The 13,770-nt window shown below is 38.8% G+C and overlaps 1 non-coding gene across 1 annotated transcript; it reads right to left on the bottom strand.

Moving 5' to 3' along the window:
• Positions 1-4,806: 4,806 nt before the first annotated feature.
• Positions 4,807-4,879, bottom strand: TRNAT-UGU. The gene has a single exon. It is a non-coding gene; the product is annotated as a tRNA-Thr (tRNA).
• Between the last annotated feature and the right edge of the window lie 8,891 nt (positions 4,880-13,770).

The following is a 13,770-nucleotide window of genomic DNA, read 5'->3' as shown; positions in this document are numbered from 1 at the left end:
CCCTGCACCTCTGGCGTGTACCGCAGCTTTATATAAATAAATAAATCTTATTAAAATAATTACTGAGGGATGTAAAGGTAATAATAAAGTCCCTCCCAAAAGTCTCAGACAAAAATATCCAGCTTCCAACTTGACACTTACAGTTGTCTGTATAATAGATGCTTGGGAATTATGAAGTCTAAAATCATATGTTTCACCCAAAATTCTATTTCCATAATCATCCATTATTCAATCCCCTCGAAGATTAACCTTATGGCTAATTTTCACTACTTCACATTTACATGTATTTAGCCAGCAAAGCCTATTGGCCCCATCTTTAAAAGATATGCAGAATCAGATAATTTCTCAGTTCTCCCATGCTGGACCTCAGAGCGACCAGCGTGTCTGATTGGGTCCAGTGCAGCAGCCTCCTAACCCACCCTAACCCACCTCCATCTTTCAGTCCTTGTCTTCTATCTTCTGTTCTCTGCCCTCCAGTCGTTTCTCAAAGTTCCTCTTCACAGAATCAGTGAGGGCGAAACTATTTTCATAAGAACACCAAAAGTCATTTTCTTGTTTAACTCTCCTTTCCTCGTAAGTATACAGTGAGCAGACTGAACGCCAGGCATTAAAGAGAGTCAAAACAAAACGATGAGCCTAAACTAAATATGGTGATAACAGTGTTCTACACACAGGCTATTAGCAAATAAAAGTAAAGGAGACTCCTGATTTGTTTTAAATTTTAACTTTCATCATAACAATCGTGTTTCCTCAGGATTCATGGAAGCTCAGCCTGTTATTTTATGAAATGAAATAGTGAAACTCATAAACTCTGAGAAGCTTGGATGTCTCCTTATGGTGGAACTTTTTTTTTTTTTTTTTTAAGATTTATTTATTTATTCATATGGAACTAGGGCACAGGCCAGAGATGCGGAGGGTGAGAGGATTCACCAGACGCAGAGTGGGGAGCAGAGCAGGCAGATCGACGAAGTACACTGCTGAGGGGAGCAGCGGGCGGGTCAGGAGAGTTCTGCCTCGCCATGTGGTCACCTCCGGGGCAGGCGGGAATCGAACTCATGCGGAAGTGGCTTTAGCTTCTCAGTGCTGTGCTTTAACCCGCTGCGCCACCAGGGAGGGCCATGGTGGAACTTTTTTTCAGGGAATCTCAAGGAATATGGAAGGAAGGCAGTGATTGGTGAAGAGTGGACAGGGTAGCCAGGGAGAGTATGAGCAAGATCTTGCTCACACCTCCTATTTGTGATGGCGGTATGGAAGTGGAGACATCTTAACCACTCACAGACCCTCGTGTTAAGGAACACAGACAGAAAAATACAAATAGAAGTGATGTTCCATTCCTCTGTAATTAACACTATCTCAGGCAGTCTGTAAATCACTAACACTTTAGAAATGTATTTAAGCGGTAACATTTGACCTTAATGCAGAAAAAGAAATGGAGATGTAGTTTAAAAGCACACCTGTACCTCCTCTCTGAGGAAGTTAAAAATTGAGAGAATGTTTAACCTAAGCGGAACAAGGAAGATAAGGCAGGTGCACTGCTTAAGAGCACCCCCACAATTTAAGAATAATATAAGCAGGCTTCAATAGACATGCTTTTGTTATATAAGTTTTAATAATTGCTAGCAATTTCAGTGATTTCTCTGTTATATGGATTCAGAACTAAGTGCTGAAAGAATGGTTGGGCCACTGCTTGAGGTGGAGGGGTAACATTGACTTATAGTACTGCAGTGACAATGTAATATTGCAGTGACAATAATACAGCGGTTATCTCTAGGAAAGAAAAGATTGAATAAAAACCATATAGGATACATTTGGATGAATGCATTAAAAAGATTAGATTTCTGAAGGAAAAAAAAAAAGGAAGGGGTAGAAATTTAGTGATTATAAGGTGAATCTATTCTAGAAGTTGAAGCCCTCAATGTAAGAATTACACTGAAAGTAGCTGCACGTTCATTTTTGGACCATGAAAAATAATCCCTGAGTATTATTTTTGTACTGAGTGCAAAATATAATTTTAATTATGTACTTATATCTAGTAATAATTATAATAATTTAAAAGGTCACTAGGGCACTGAGAGCAGGCACATGAGACTAATCTACTGATGTGTATGTTGTTTTAAACATAAAAAAATGATTTTTATTTATTACTTTTATATATAATGAATATATAAATATAATGAATCTATTTTTTAAAAGCTGATCGATTTCTTATCAGTCTTGATAGCTAGATACTTAAAAACTAGCTTATCCTTCACTCCTGCTGTCACATATGTAGCTAAAGTAAGGGTCAGACTAAAACAAACTTAAAAACTAACCCTTAAGCCACACCTTTGGGGAGAAATCCTATATGGTCAAACAGTGAACAAGGATGTAAAAAAACACTGTAGAAAAAACAAGGATGTAAAAATAACACTGCCTCATTTTCTAAATATATGTCTATATAAGTGTCTAAGTAATTGAGCTGCAAAACACTAGCCCTTGAAAGCAGACCACACTTGAAGCATCCAGAGTGGGGCAGGGTGGTGGCGGGGGGAGGGGAGTAAGAACATAGCAGAAGGTCGCGCAAGACTGTTGTGATGGAATGTGGTGATTGGGTTGTGGGTGGATTGTGGCCGCAGTACCTAGTAGGGTACCCACGTATTACCTCAATTAAAAACTAATTAAAAATACACTGGAAGGTAAAGGAAACCATAAATAAAATATGCTAGCTTTCATTCTTAATAATGTGCTGTTAAAATTGGAACAATTTGTCTGTCAGAAAAATCACCAAATAAACTCATGCAGCTAAGGTTACAAGTGTCTCAAGAGGAAAAAAAAAAAGAGAGAGAGAGAGAGAAGTTAATTTTAATCTTTTAATCTGTAGCACTTGACACGTTATCCATCTAAGCCTAAAATCAATACCATAAGGCAGATGTCGCTGTATATTTTGGGATGTTTAATTATGTACCGAGTTCACTAGGCTACAGAGTGTACCCAGTATTCTCCCAAACATTGTTCTGGATGTTTCTGTGAGCATATTTTTGATGATTTTAGCATTTAAATTGAGAGACACAGTAAAGGCAGTTGCTCGCCCTAATGTGAGTGAGCCTCATCCGATCAGCTAAAGATGTGAGTCGAACTGAAGGGTGAGCTTCCCTGAATAAGGAGGGATTTCCTCAGGCCTGGCTGCTTGCAACCAGATTTTTCCTGCCTTCACACTCGAACTAACATATTGCTTGTTCTTGGGTCCTGAGTGAGCCAGTCAGTTACCTGAGTCTCAGTTTTCTTGGGTCTCCAACACAAACTACAATTTGGAATGGGTTTACCACCATAGTAATTAATCATGGAAGTCAGCTTCTTATAATAAATGTATCATCCATCCATCCATCCATCTACTCTGCCCACCATTCTCACACCAGTCACCTTTCTTTTTGGTTCTTTTTTGTTTCTGGAGAAACTTCACTAATGCACATTTCCATTAGAGGAAAGCGAGTCAGAGAGGGAATCACCAAAGCAGTTGTCATCCACACTAAGAGTCATATCTCCATCTTAGTGACTGGATCAGTGAACTGAGAGTCATATCTCCATCGTAGTGACTGAAGCTTCAAATAGCTTGGCTAAGTCACCTTGATTCTGGCACAGTCTAGAAGATAACCTTAAACTCTCTAAAGATGTGGTTGAGCAGGTGAGGTAAAAACTCACATACTCTCAGACCATACTGACCGGTCCAACTGAATAAAGAGAGAGCCAGCAACAGCAGACAACAGACAAACATTATGCAGGGGGTTCATTCATTCATACTTTTTTGAAAGATTGATTTATTCATACACACAAGAACTGGGGTTGCAGGCCAGAAGTATGGGGGTGAGAGGATTCACCAGACACAGAGCGGGGAGCAGGACAGGCAGGTTGACTAAAATACACTGGTGAGTGGAGCCGTAGGTGAGACAGGAGAGGTCTGCTGCGCCATATAGGTCACCTCCTTGGTCGGGGATTGAACTCGTGCCGCAGTGGCTGCAGACGGCTTCCAAGTGCTGGGGCTTAACCCCTTTGACCACCAGAGAGGCCCTATTTAGACATCATATATGTTTTTATATCATTCTTCATTTTGTACATTTTTTCATCTCAGTTGTAATCACCATGGACTTCCTACCATTAATTCACCCATGGGCCACCCCCATTCATATATTTCTTAAATATCCATAGAGTACTTGCTCTGTACTAGGTACTTTTTTTTTTTTTTTAATAATTGATGTTGCAGAAGTTAAAAACCAAAATCTTCTGACTCGTAGATCATATTTCCTAGCCCAGAAAGACCATCAATAAACTGTATAACTAAGGAAAAACAGTACATTCCATGTGGACAAGTACTAAGTGAGAGAAATGAAAGGATGGTTACAATTTAAGAGCAATTACTCAAGGAAAACATTTGAGGAGGTGAGACAGGCAGCTACGCGGATACCTGGTAAAAGAGAGTTTTTCATTAGTCCTCAATTATTTTGCCATGGTGCTTTTGATTGTATTTACTTTGTAAACCCTTTTTTTTTTTTTTTAAAGATTTTATTTATTTTTACATACAGAGCTGGGGTACAGGCCAGAGGCTCAGGGGTGGTGAGAGGCTTCACCATAGACAGAGTGGGGAGCAGAACAGGCAGATCAACAAAGTACACTGCTGAGGGGAGCAGCGGGCGGGCCAGGAGAGGTCTGCCGCGCCATGTGGTCTCCTCCGGGGCAGGTGGGGATCGAACTCATGCGGAAGTGGCTTTAGCTTCTCAGTGCTGTGCTTTAACCCACTGCGCCACCAGGGAGGGCCAGGAGTAAGTCAGCAAGAGGCCCTAGCGAGGAACGAACTCGCGACCCCTGGTTTACAAGACCAGTACTCTAACCACTGAGCTACAGAGCCCACTTTGTAAACCCTTTTAAATTGTAAAATTAAAATAGAAAATTAACTATTAAAACGTGCAATTCAGTGTCTCCCTGGTTGCCCAGAGGTACTATCTCTGCACTCCTCTGCCTTGCCCACGGCGCCCCTCAGCAATGTATTTCAGTAGATTCACCTTTCCTGTTCCCCTTTGTGTCTCTGATGAATCCTTTCACCTTGAACCTCTGGCCTGTACCCCAGTTCTTGTATGCATAAATAAATAAAATCAGAATTTTTAATTGTGCACCTCAGTGGCATTTAATGCATTCATAATGGAGTGCAGCTGTCACCTTTATTTAGTCCCAAAGTACTATAGTAACCCCGAGTGAAACCTGGGCTACATGCACACTCATTGTCTATTCCTCAGCCTCTGGAACTGCTCATGTGCTTCTATCTCTGCGGACTGACCTCTTCTTTATACATACAAATGGACTCACTCAAAGTCTGGCCTTTCATGTCTGACTTTCACTTTCTATCACTTAGTGTAATGTTATGTTGTCATAAAGAACAGACAGTGAAAATGTCTGTAATGAGAAGTTTCTTCAGATGTTAGAGAAAAGTAAGATCAGAGTGGCTAGAATGCAAAGTAGGTGGAGAAAGGAAGAGGAGATTAGTTTGGACACGTCATGAGTCTTATTATGAAGGAGATTAGTTATTAAGTGTGAAAAATGCAGAGGGAAACTTTAACTCAACAGTAGCATCATGGGAAAGGGACTTAGACACAAAGAGGGACTTCCTGGTACTTAGAGTGGGCAGAGATTTCTCACTTTCATCACTGGGAAAATTGAAAGCCAAGAGGAAAAGCAAGGGAGATTATTGTCTGAAAGATCAGGAAGGGCTATTGTAGATTACAGCAGCGCAAAGTCCAGAGCGATGTACAGAAACTCTGGAATAAAGCCTGTAATCCAGGGCCAGAGTCAGCAAGACCTCAGATGACATCCCAAGAATAATTGTCAATTATTCTTATCAATTCATGGTGGACTTCTACAAACTAGTCAAAGTGTGATTTATAGATTAATCAGGACAAGCAAAGATTGAGAGAAATTACAACTTCCCCTTTTCCTTAATGTCTTCTGCTATGCATTGTTTCAGAGTATATGGTCTTTACCTGTGGAAAGTTCAGAGATGTTATTGGCTATTTTTGACATGAGAGGGGATTTCGCATGGTCGAAATATATATATATATTGTATTGAATATATATATATATTGTATTGAATATATATATATATTTTTTGTATTGATCTATGAGATTGGATTTTAAAAAGTCACCCAGTGGACATATTTCCAAGTAACAAAGGAATTTTTTTTTCTTACAATTTTTTATTTTTCACTGATTAAACATATGCCTTAGAAGAATTAATAATTTCATCATTACAACCTCTACCCCCTGGGGTAGACATCACCGCTATTCACATACTTGAACTCAGTCACATGACAGCATTTAACTGCAAGAGAGGTTGCTATATTCAGCGTTAGCTAAAGAAAGGTGGAAATTTTTTTTTTTTAAAGGTGGAAATATTTCTTGGTAAAGTAGGTGCGTTGGTGAGTTCTGATCAGTAGGTAGTTTGGGAAATAGCCGCACCAGCCATGGGCATCGTTGCCTCGGGGAGCATTTAGGTGCCTGTGTGATCCCACATGCTGTGTCGCACCCAGTCATCACCGTAAACTTTATGGATTCGTAGGAAAATGGCGTCCCTTGATGGGTTCTCATTGTGGGTGTCCTGTAAATAACAATCAGTTCTGTGAAACCAATCTAGCGCTGATAATGTTGTCTTTGAATGCAGTGTGAACAGTGGGCATCTGTGTTTGTCAGACCTTTAACATCTTTCAAGGTATCCTTCCACCCAGGAGCTAAATATGTGCATGTTGAGTTAGAGAAATTAACACCTGTTATAACAAAACTTTTACTCTGGTCATTTTGTACAGCAACTGAGTTGTACAGCAAATGAAGTGAAGAGCCTGGCCTCATGGTCATTCACCTGGCAAAAAATCAGTAAGTCTTCAATATTTCACAGCAGCAGAAAGAAAGAAAGAAGAAATCATTTCCTCTGAGCACTGTATTACTGCAGGGTAGAACTGGGCTGGCTTTTGTTCTAAGGGCCACAGCTTAAGAGACAGTGGCTGATGCTTTGTATTTAGAGTATCAGCAGGATCTGAAGCTGGGGAAACACATTTCATAAAATATTGTTGCCTAAACATAATTTTTATCCCCTGGGAAAATGAAAACTTGAGACCTATCAGGAAGCTATTCAGGTGACACAGGGCCTACAGACGCCCTGGAGCTACTGGGCACGTTAGTTTAGAAGAGCCGATGACAAAGAACGGCTGCTCATGTGGATTTGTATCCTGACATGGTGCTTGAGGCACAGGTCTCCAGTCACATTTAAGAGGAGTGAGCTTGAGGCACTCAGCGGCCAGTTGTTTTCCTAGCTGTAAAATGTGACGCAAAGGTTCCAGACCCCCTACCTGCAGGCATTACCTGCCAGTAGGGCGGGGGGCCTCCCCATTTCTGCTGACCCTGCTGGATCTGGCTCCCCGGTTGAGCTGCCCCTGTGTCTGAGCTGGTTGAGGATGGCCTGCTTGCCATGGGCTTAACTTCCCGAGCGCTCCTGTTCTCTAGGTACCTAGCTCAGGTTTGTGCAGGCAGAGGTGGCGATTTCTTTTGAAACCTGAACTCTCGCTTCTGCTGCCTTACCTGGGCCAGAAGCAGTCCCATGTACAGTCCGGACTGAAGCAGTGACAATGGCAACCGCATAATACTGGAGGATGTAGAACTGGTGTCCTGTTTACAATCTGTTTGCATCTAGAAGTATAAACTATTAAAAGATATTAATAGCATAATCATTAAATATGATAGCTAAGAAAAGCATTTTTTGACTGTCACGAGCTTCAAGCAGTTCTGTGGGAGACCTAATGCTCACGTTTTGGCTTCAACGTTTCTGACTTGAATTTAAAAAGCATAAAAATAGTTTGATTTGTATTTTTAATGTTTCTTGTAAGAAACATTTTTTCCAGAAATCAGTGATTCCTAGGAGGTTGGGCTTTTAGTCAAAGATGACAAAGAATTTATAGATGTGTGATTAAGGTGACCGAAAGGAGGTTTTCACTGAACAATATAATGAGTAGTAATTTTTACAGAATCTATGGTATATTTATTGTGAGTAAACCTGTAATACTCTCTGCGGTCGATTTCAAATCCAACTAACTTAAAGATGACTCTTGGAAATTATTTCCTGGTAAGACAAATATTTTTTCTGAGTCTGTAGATTGTTTTTTGTTTTTTTGTGATGGCTTGCTTTTGGGTGGACCTTGGGGCAATTATGTTAAGTAAGTCAGGAAGTAAAAGATCCTCCAGGATTCCACTTACCCATGTTAGATGTTAGATATGTAATCTATATGTGTATAGGTGTGTGGAACACAGGATTTTTGACATATGCGTTTTGGTGGAGGGGACCTGAACTGCACGTGAGGTGTAAAATGTGAGCCCTAAGTTATGTGGACTGAAAAACAATTTCTTAAAAGTTAAATCTTACATGCTTAAAAAGTAATTATATTATGGCATAAAGATTAAGAGTCATATTAGTTGACAACAAAGAATGGGTTTTGTAGAAAATCAACAGTCTTCCTAGGTGATTGGGAACATTTTCTTGTACAAGGAACAGAAAAAACTAGAAGAAAATAAAAGCACAGCTTAATGTTCGGCAGCCACTGAGAAACCTGGTTGGATTGTGGGGAAATGGGCTGAAATCAACTTATGTATGTAGGCATGCATTTTTAAATATGCTCAACTTTTATGTGGGGGGCTCACTTCTCATAAACATTTTCAAGTTCTTAGTATCAACTTCTTATCGCCGCTGTTGTTTAGAGAACCTTGGGGGATATCTTAGCTATGATCCTAAAGTCTAATTTCCTAAGGCTGGGGTTTTAGTTAACGGTACCTTACATTTGTGAAGATAGAAAGTCTGCTAATTCCTTAACTCCACAGGCTCTAATTTTATTTTATCTGAAAATGTTGTCTGTAGTCAGTACACCTTTTATCACCTTGAACAGCTTGAATTTTCAAACCATATATATATATATATGAGATCTGAAAGCTGTGGTGGGGACTTTATAGTTCCCTATCAAGCAGAGGAGAAACTTTGCTAAATTGATTTTTTTACTTTAATCTTAACATTATTTATTTATTTGCTTTCATTGTTTTACAGTGTAATTTAGATTAGTCAAGGTTGAGAGACTTTAAATGAAAGTGGTAATTGTGCCACATGTAAATTGCCGAAATGTAAAACACTACAAAATGATGCAAGGGAATCAAAACACTACAAAATGATGCAAGGGAATCGCATAATAACAAGATATTTAAGAACATATAGGTGAGGCTTATTTTGCATTTGAATGCGGAGGTTTTAAAACAGAGGGGTCAGCTGGAACTGTTGCCACACTTTTATGGGTCTGGGAACTGATGGTGAAATTGAGTGCATTTGTCATGTATGTGTGAGGGTGTTATACCTGTGCAGAAGAAAAGGGGGGCTGGGAGGCTGAGCCCTCAGCCCGGGCAGCTGCGTTGTCTGGAAGGCTCCCTTGTGGCTGTTTTTTCACATTGTGGATTTGTCTAACTCAAAACTATACATTATTTCCGAAAAACCACAGAAACTCATTTTGCCTGATAAATCTGTTCAGAATAAACAACCTGCTTTGACAGTTTTCTGCCACAAGTTCACCCCGACATAGGATGTAACATTCCCTTTCCTACAGGCGGACTTTTGCTGCTGTAAACATTACATCTGCCTGAGTTACAAGCTCTGCCTGATGGCTGTCTGTGGTGAGAGCGTGCCTGGCTGCGTGGCACTTGAGCACCCCTGAGGTCTCTGACACCCCTGATCAACATGGACAGTAGTAGTGGTTCTGCTAGAGATGCCACTGGTGCTGAGTTTTCCCCCAAGCCCTAATTAACTTTATGTAGCTATGTAATTCACTGCTCTGAGAGAAATCCAGATGCTGAGTGGTTGGGTGGTGGTGGCAGTTCTAAAAATAGAATGTGCTCTTTGAAGACAAGTACCAATTATAATCAAAACATTATTAAAGATGTACCCAATCATGAGGATCCCAGGAATAATAAGATATTTTCATTTAGCAATGACGTTTTTCCTCTCTCTTACTAGTTATTCAAGCTGCATCTAATTACATTTTAAGCCCTTGCGACACATTTTTTTCTTCTTTGTTATAACAAATAATAATAATAATCTGAGGGTGTTTACTTTGTATATTTACTGTTTGTGTATATATATATATATATATATATTTTTTTTTTTTTTTTCAAAATCTAGGACCTATTTTTAAAAAGTAGGGAACTAGTCTAGATGCTGTGGACTAAGCTTCCCGAAGTACTGGATCAAAATCTATTCTAAGATCTACAGGAAGGTGGTGATAGAAAATCGAGGAGCCTTTGGCTATGCATAAACAATTGAAGGGAAGCTCCCTGGGGAAGCTCATTTTGAGCTGAGTTTTAGGAACAAGTACTTCTACTAGGCTCTAATAGGGAAGTCATTCTGGATGGAGGGCATCTTGTACTAAATGTTCTCAAACAAATGGGATTTCTCTTGGAGATAATATATGCATATTATGTCCAAAACTCAGAATGGATCTAGTTTTGACTATTATAACTATACTTTGCTACCTAGAATAGTTATCTAAACCTGGTATTTGGAAATTATTGAGAGGATTGATATGAAAGTGTGTGTCAGGAAAGAAACTTTTTTTAGGTACTTGATAGGGAAAAAAGGGAAGAAACATGGTAAGTTTATTGAAACAAATCAAATGCAGGTGTTTTCAGTGATGTAATGCTCAGAACAGTCTTTTTTATGGCTTGTAGAAAAAGAGAATCTGCAAATATGTATGAAATCATATATATTTTTCTTGGTTTATGTAAGGATAGATTAGGTTTTAGTGAGTTGCTCAATTGCCAAACGACCCTTTAAATTCATGTCATATGTCTTTTCTTGAAGCTCTTTTATGCAAAGGACTGTAAATCCAAAAGCTTTTAATGGAAGTGCATTCTGTTTTGTGGAGATTAAGAGAATGTACCGAATCTTAGGGCATAGCCCCAGCTCTGATACCTTCCTGCCCTCTCCTTAGTTTTCACTTTAGGAACTCATGAGCCTACTAGTGCAGCTGGGGGCAATGTCTACAATGCACCTACATTCAGTTGCGAGCCAGAAGTTTAAAGTTATTGTTCTTATAACATTAGCAGAAAATGTTTTCCTATATATTTTTATAAAGCTTGAGTCGTATTGTTTGATTTGTCTAGCTTACCTAAAGGTATATTAAACTGAATGGTTTCTGACTAAATAAGTGCTTTGATATTTCTGTATTGCTATTAGATTTCAGAAGGCAGACTACTTTCAATGTTGGAGTATTCTAGGTTGAAATAGATTATGTCTCTAAATCAGAGTACCTGCTACTGTGCTACAAAACATTTCAAGAGTAGCTTCAGTTTTCCAACAGATCAGAAACAACTAAAGCACATATGAATAATGTATATTTATCTCATGAAGTGTATCAATATAATTACTTTCTTAGGTATGGGAATAATATATAAACTCATTATTTACCTTAGAACTAATACAAATTTAGACCAATGTGGAAAACTCCACAATATATATAAACTCCATATCTATATCTATATATGTATGTATTCACATATATGTATGCATGTATGTAGGTATATATAATAGGAAAACTCCTTTTTCCCAAATTTTATTTTCCCCATCTTACAACTAATTTTTGGTCTTTCTAAAATTTTTTGCTGATAATTGTAAATGCCTAAACTATGCAATGTAATGTATGTCAAAGTAATAGGTATAACCAAATTGTGTCATTTAGATGAAATGTATTCTGTATACCATTACTAATCTTTTCTTTATGTTTAATGGCCCTCTTAAAGCAAAAGTGCTTCCTAATTATACCCTAATCTTTTCCACCTTAATAACACATGTCTAAAAATGACAGGGGAGCCTTTGCAGATCTCATTAGTTTTTATATCACTGAAATTCAATTTCACAAGAGAACTCCCACGTTTTAGAATGCATCTTTAATTTTATTGACTTCGCTGATTTTGAGTGTATAATCACTCAGTTGGGAAAATAAATGTTTGTAGTTTGAGTTAAAGCTTTTGGTATATGTTCATATTCTACAGGGATTAGAGTTGGGGGATGATAAGGTGGATTATTTTGGATTATTAGTTGTAATAGTCATTAAAAAACAAATTTATTTTAGTATCAGGACAAATGAAGTGAAGTAATATACTCGAAAGAATTGTAAGGTGTTTTTTTTTCATAGGTTAATTTTGGTAAAATATTTAGTATGTATTGCTTGTCAGGAACTACTATTTAAGTCTAGGAAAAAATAAGCCTATTAGTCAAATATCAGGTTTGCAGTCACAGCTATGGATAGGGAAACCGAATTTTGCAAAATACCACCTTCAAAAAATTTGGAAAACCATTGTCAGTATTCTTTTCCAGGCAATAAAACGCACTGCCGAGTTATATAGGGGTGGCTTACCATACATGTTTCTGTAAGAAATTCAAGAGGTTACCAAGTCTTGAAGGCTTTTCTGCATGGGTATCTAACAGTGGAAATACCAGATTCTCCCTAAAGGAGCCAACAGTTAACTCTGGAGAAGGGATTGTTATCTGCAACAGTTGCAGAGTACAATGTCTTCTTCCTGTCCCCATTTGCTCACCTTTAATTTGTGATCAGAGAACATGACATTTGAGGAGTCACACCTGCATCAAGGGCAGAAAATAGTGCGATCAAAAATAAATCAAAGATATATAGGAGTTTCTCTAGTAGTTGTTCAGTAGTCATCTACTTGGACATATATATATATTTTTCTCTGGAATAACTACTTTCCAAAAATAACTTAACCCAGATATTTGTAATTGTATTATTTTCCATTGAGATGTGAAATTGACAGACACCACCCTCTGCAATCCAGACGCATCTCCAGGTGTCTGTCACCACACCGCACTGCGCCTAGCCCCAGAGCGCCCAGAATCCTCCACCACAGTCCACTGGACCTTCTCCAGAATTTACTTCCCACCTGCTGCCCGCCCTGTCTGGCAGCATCTGCTCTAGAGTAGGAGATGTAGCATTTCCTTTGGTTTTGTTCCTTTTTTATATACCATAGATGAGAAAATCATCGGGTGTTTGTTTTTTCCCTTCTGACTTAATTTGCTCAGCATAATCTTCAGTTATATCTGTGTTATCTCCTTCAGTTATATCCAAGTAGTAAACATGAGATCTTCTTTTTCCACTCAACTGCGGTCAGGCACTTAGGTTGCTTCCAGTACCTGGCTACTCTAAATAATGCAGCAGTGAACATTCCTCTCAATTACTGTTCTACAGATACCTACGGGTGGAATTGTCGAACCATATTGTAGATCTGTTTTTTATTACTTTGAGAAAACTCCTCTATGGGGATATAGGAGTTGTATTTTGATGGTTGAAAATTAGTCGACAGGAACAAAACACCTGCAGACTTAGAAACCACTTAGAGTGCTGGTGACCCATTGATTGACTGTTTGACTATTCAGCCCTTTGGCTTTAGTCAACTTGGGGTCGCTCTCTCTTCTCCGCTATAGTCTTAAAGTCTCGCTCGCCTATTTAACTCTATTTGGCATAGTTTTGCTTTGACACATCAAGAGAGACCAACAAATCTTTATAAGCAAAGGCACACGTCCTCAATTGTCTTCCTTTTGAAAAGCAACAACCCTTGGCAAATTTCAATTACGAATATGAGATCTACCCTGAAGAGCTGAGTGTCTCAGGGCTGTTCCTACCCACCTTTCATGTTAAACCTACTTGCCCATCAGTG

This window comes from Condylura cristata, unplaced genomic scaffold, assembly GCF_000260355.1.
Source record: "Condylura cristata isolate star-nosed mole 26May11 unplaced genomic scaffold, ConCri1.0 scaffold00021, whole genome shotgun sequence".
NCBI classification, from domain to species: Eukaryota; Metazoa; Chordata; class Mammalia; order Eulipotyphla; family Talpidae; genus Condylura; species Condylura cristata.
The sequence above is the reverse complement of the archived record's forward strand: the minus strand, read 5'-3'. Positions and strand labels throughout refer to the sequence as shown.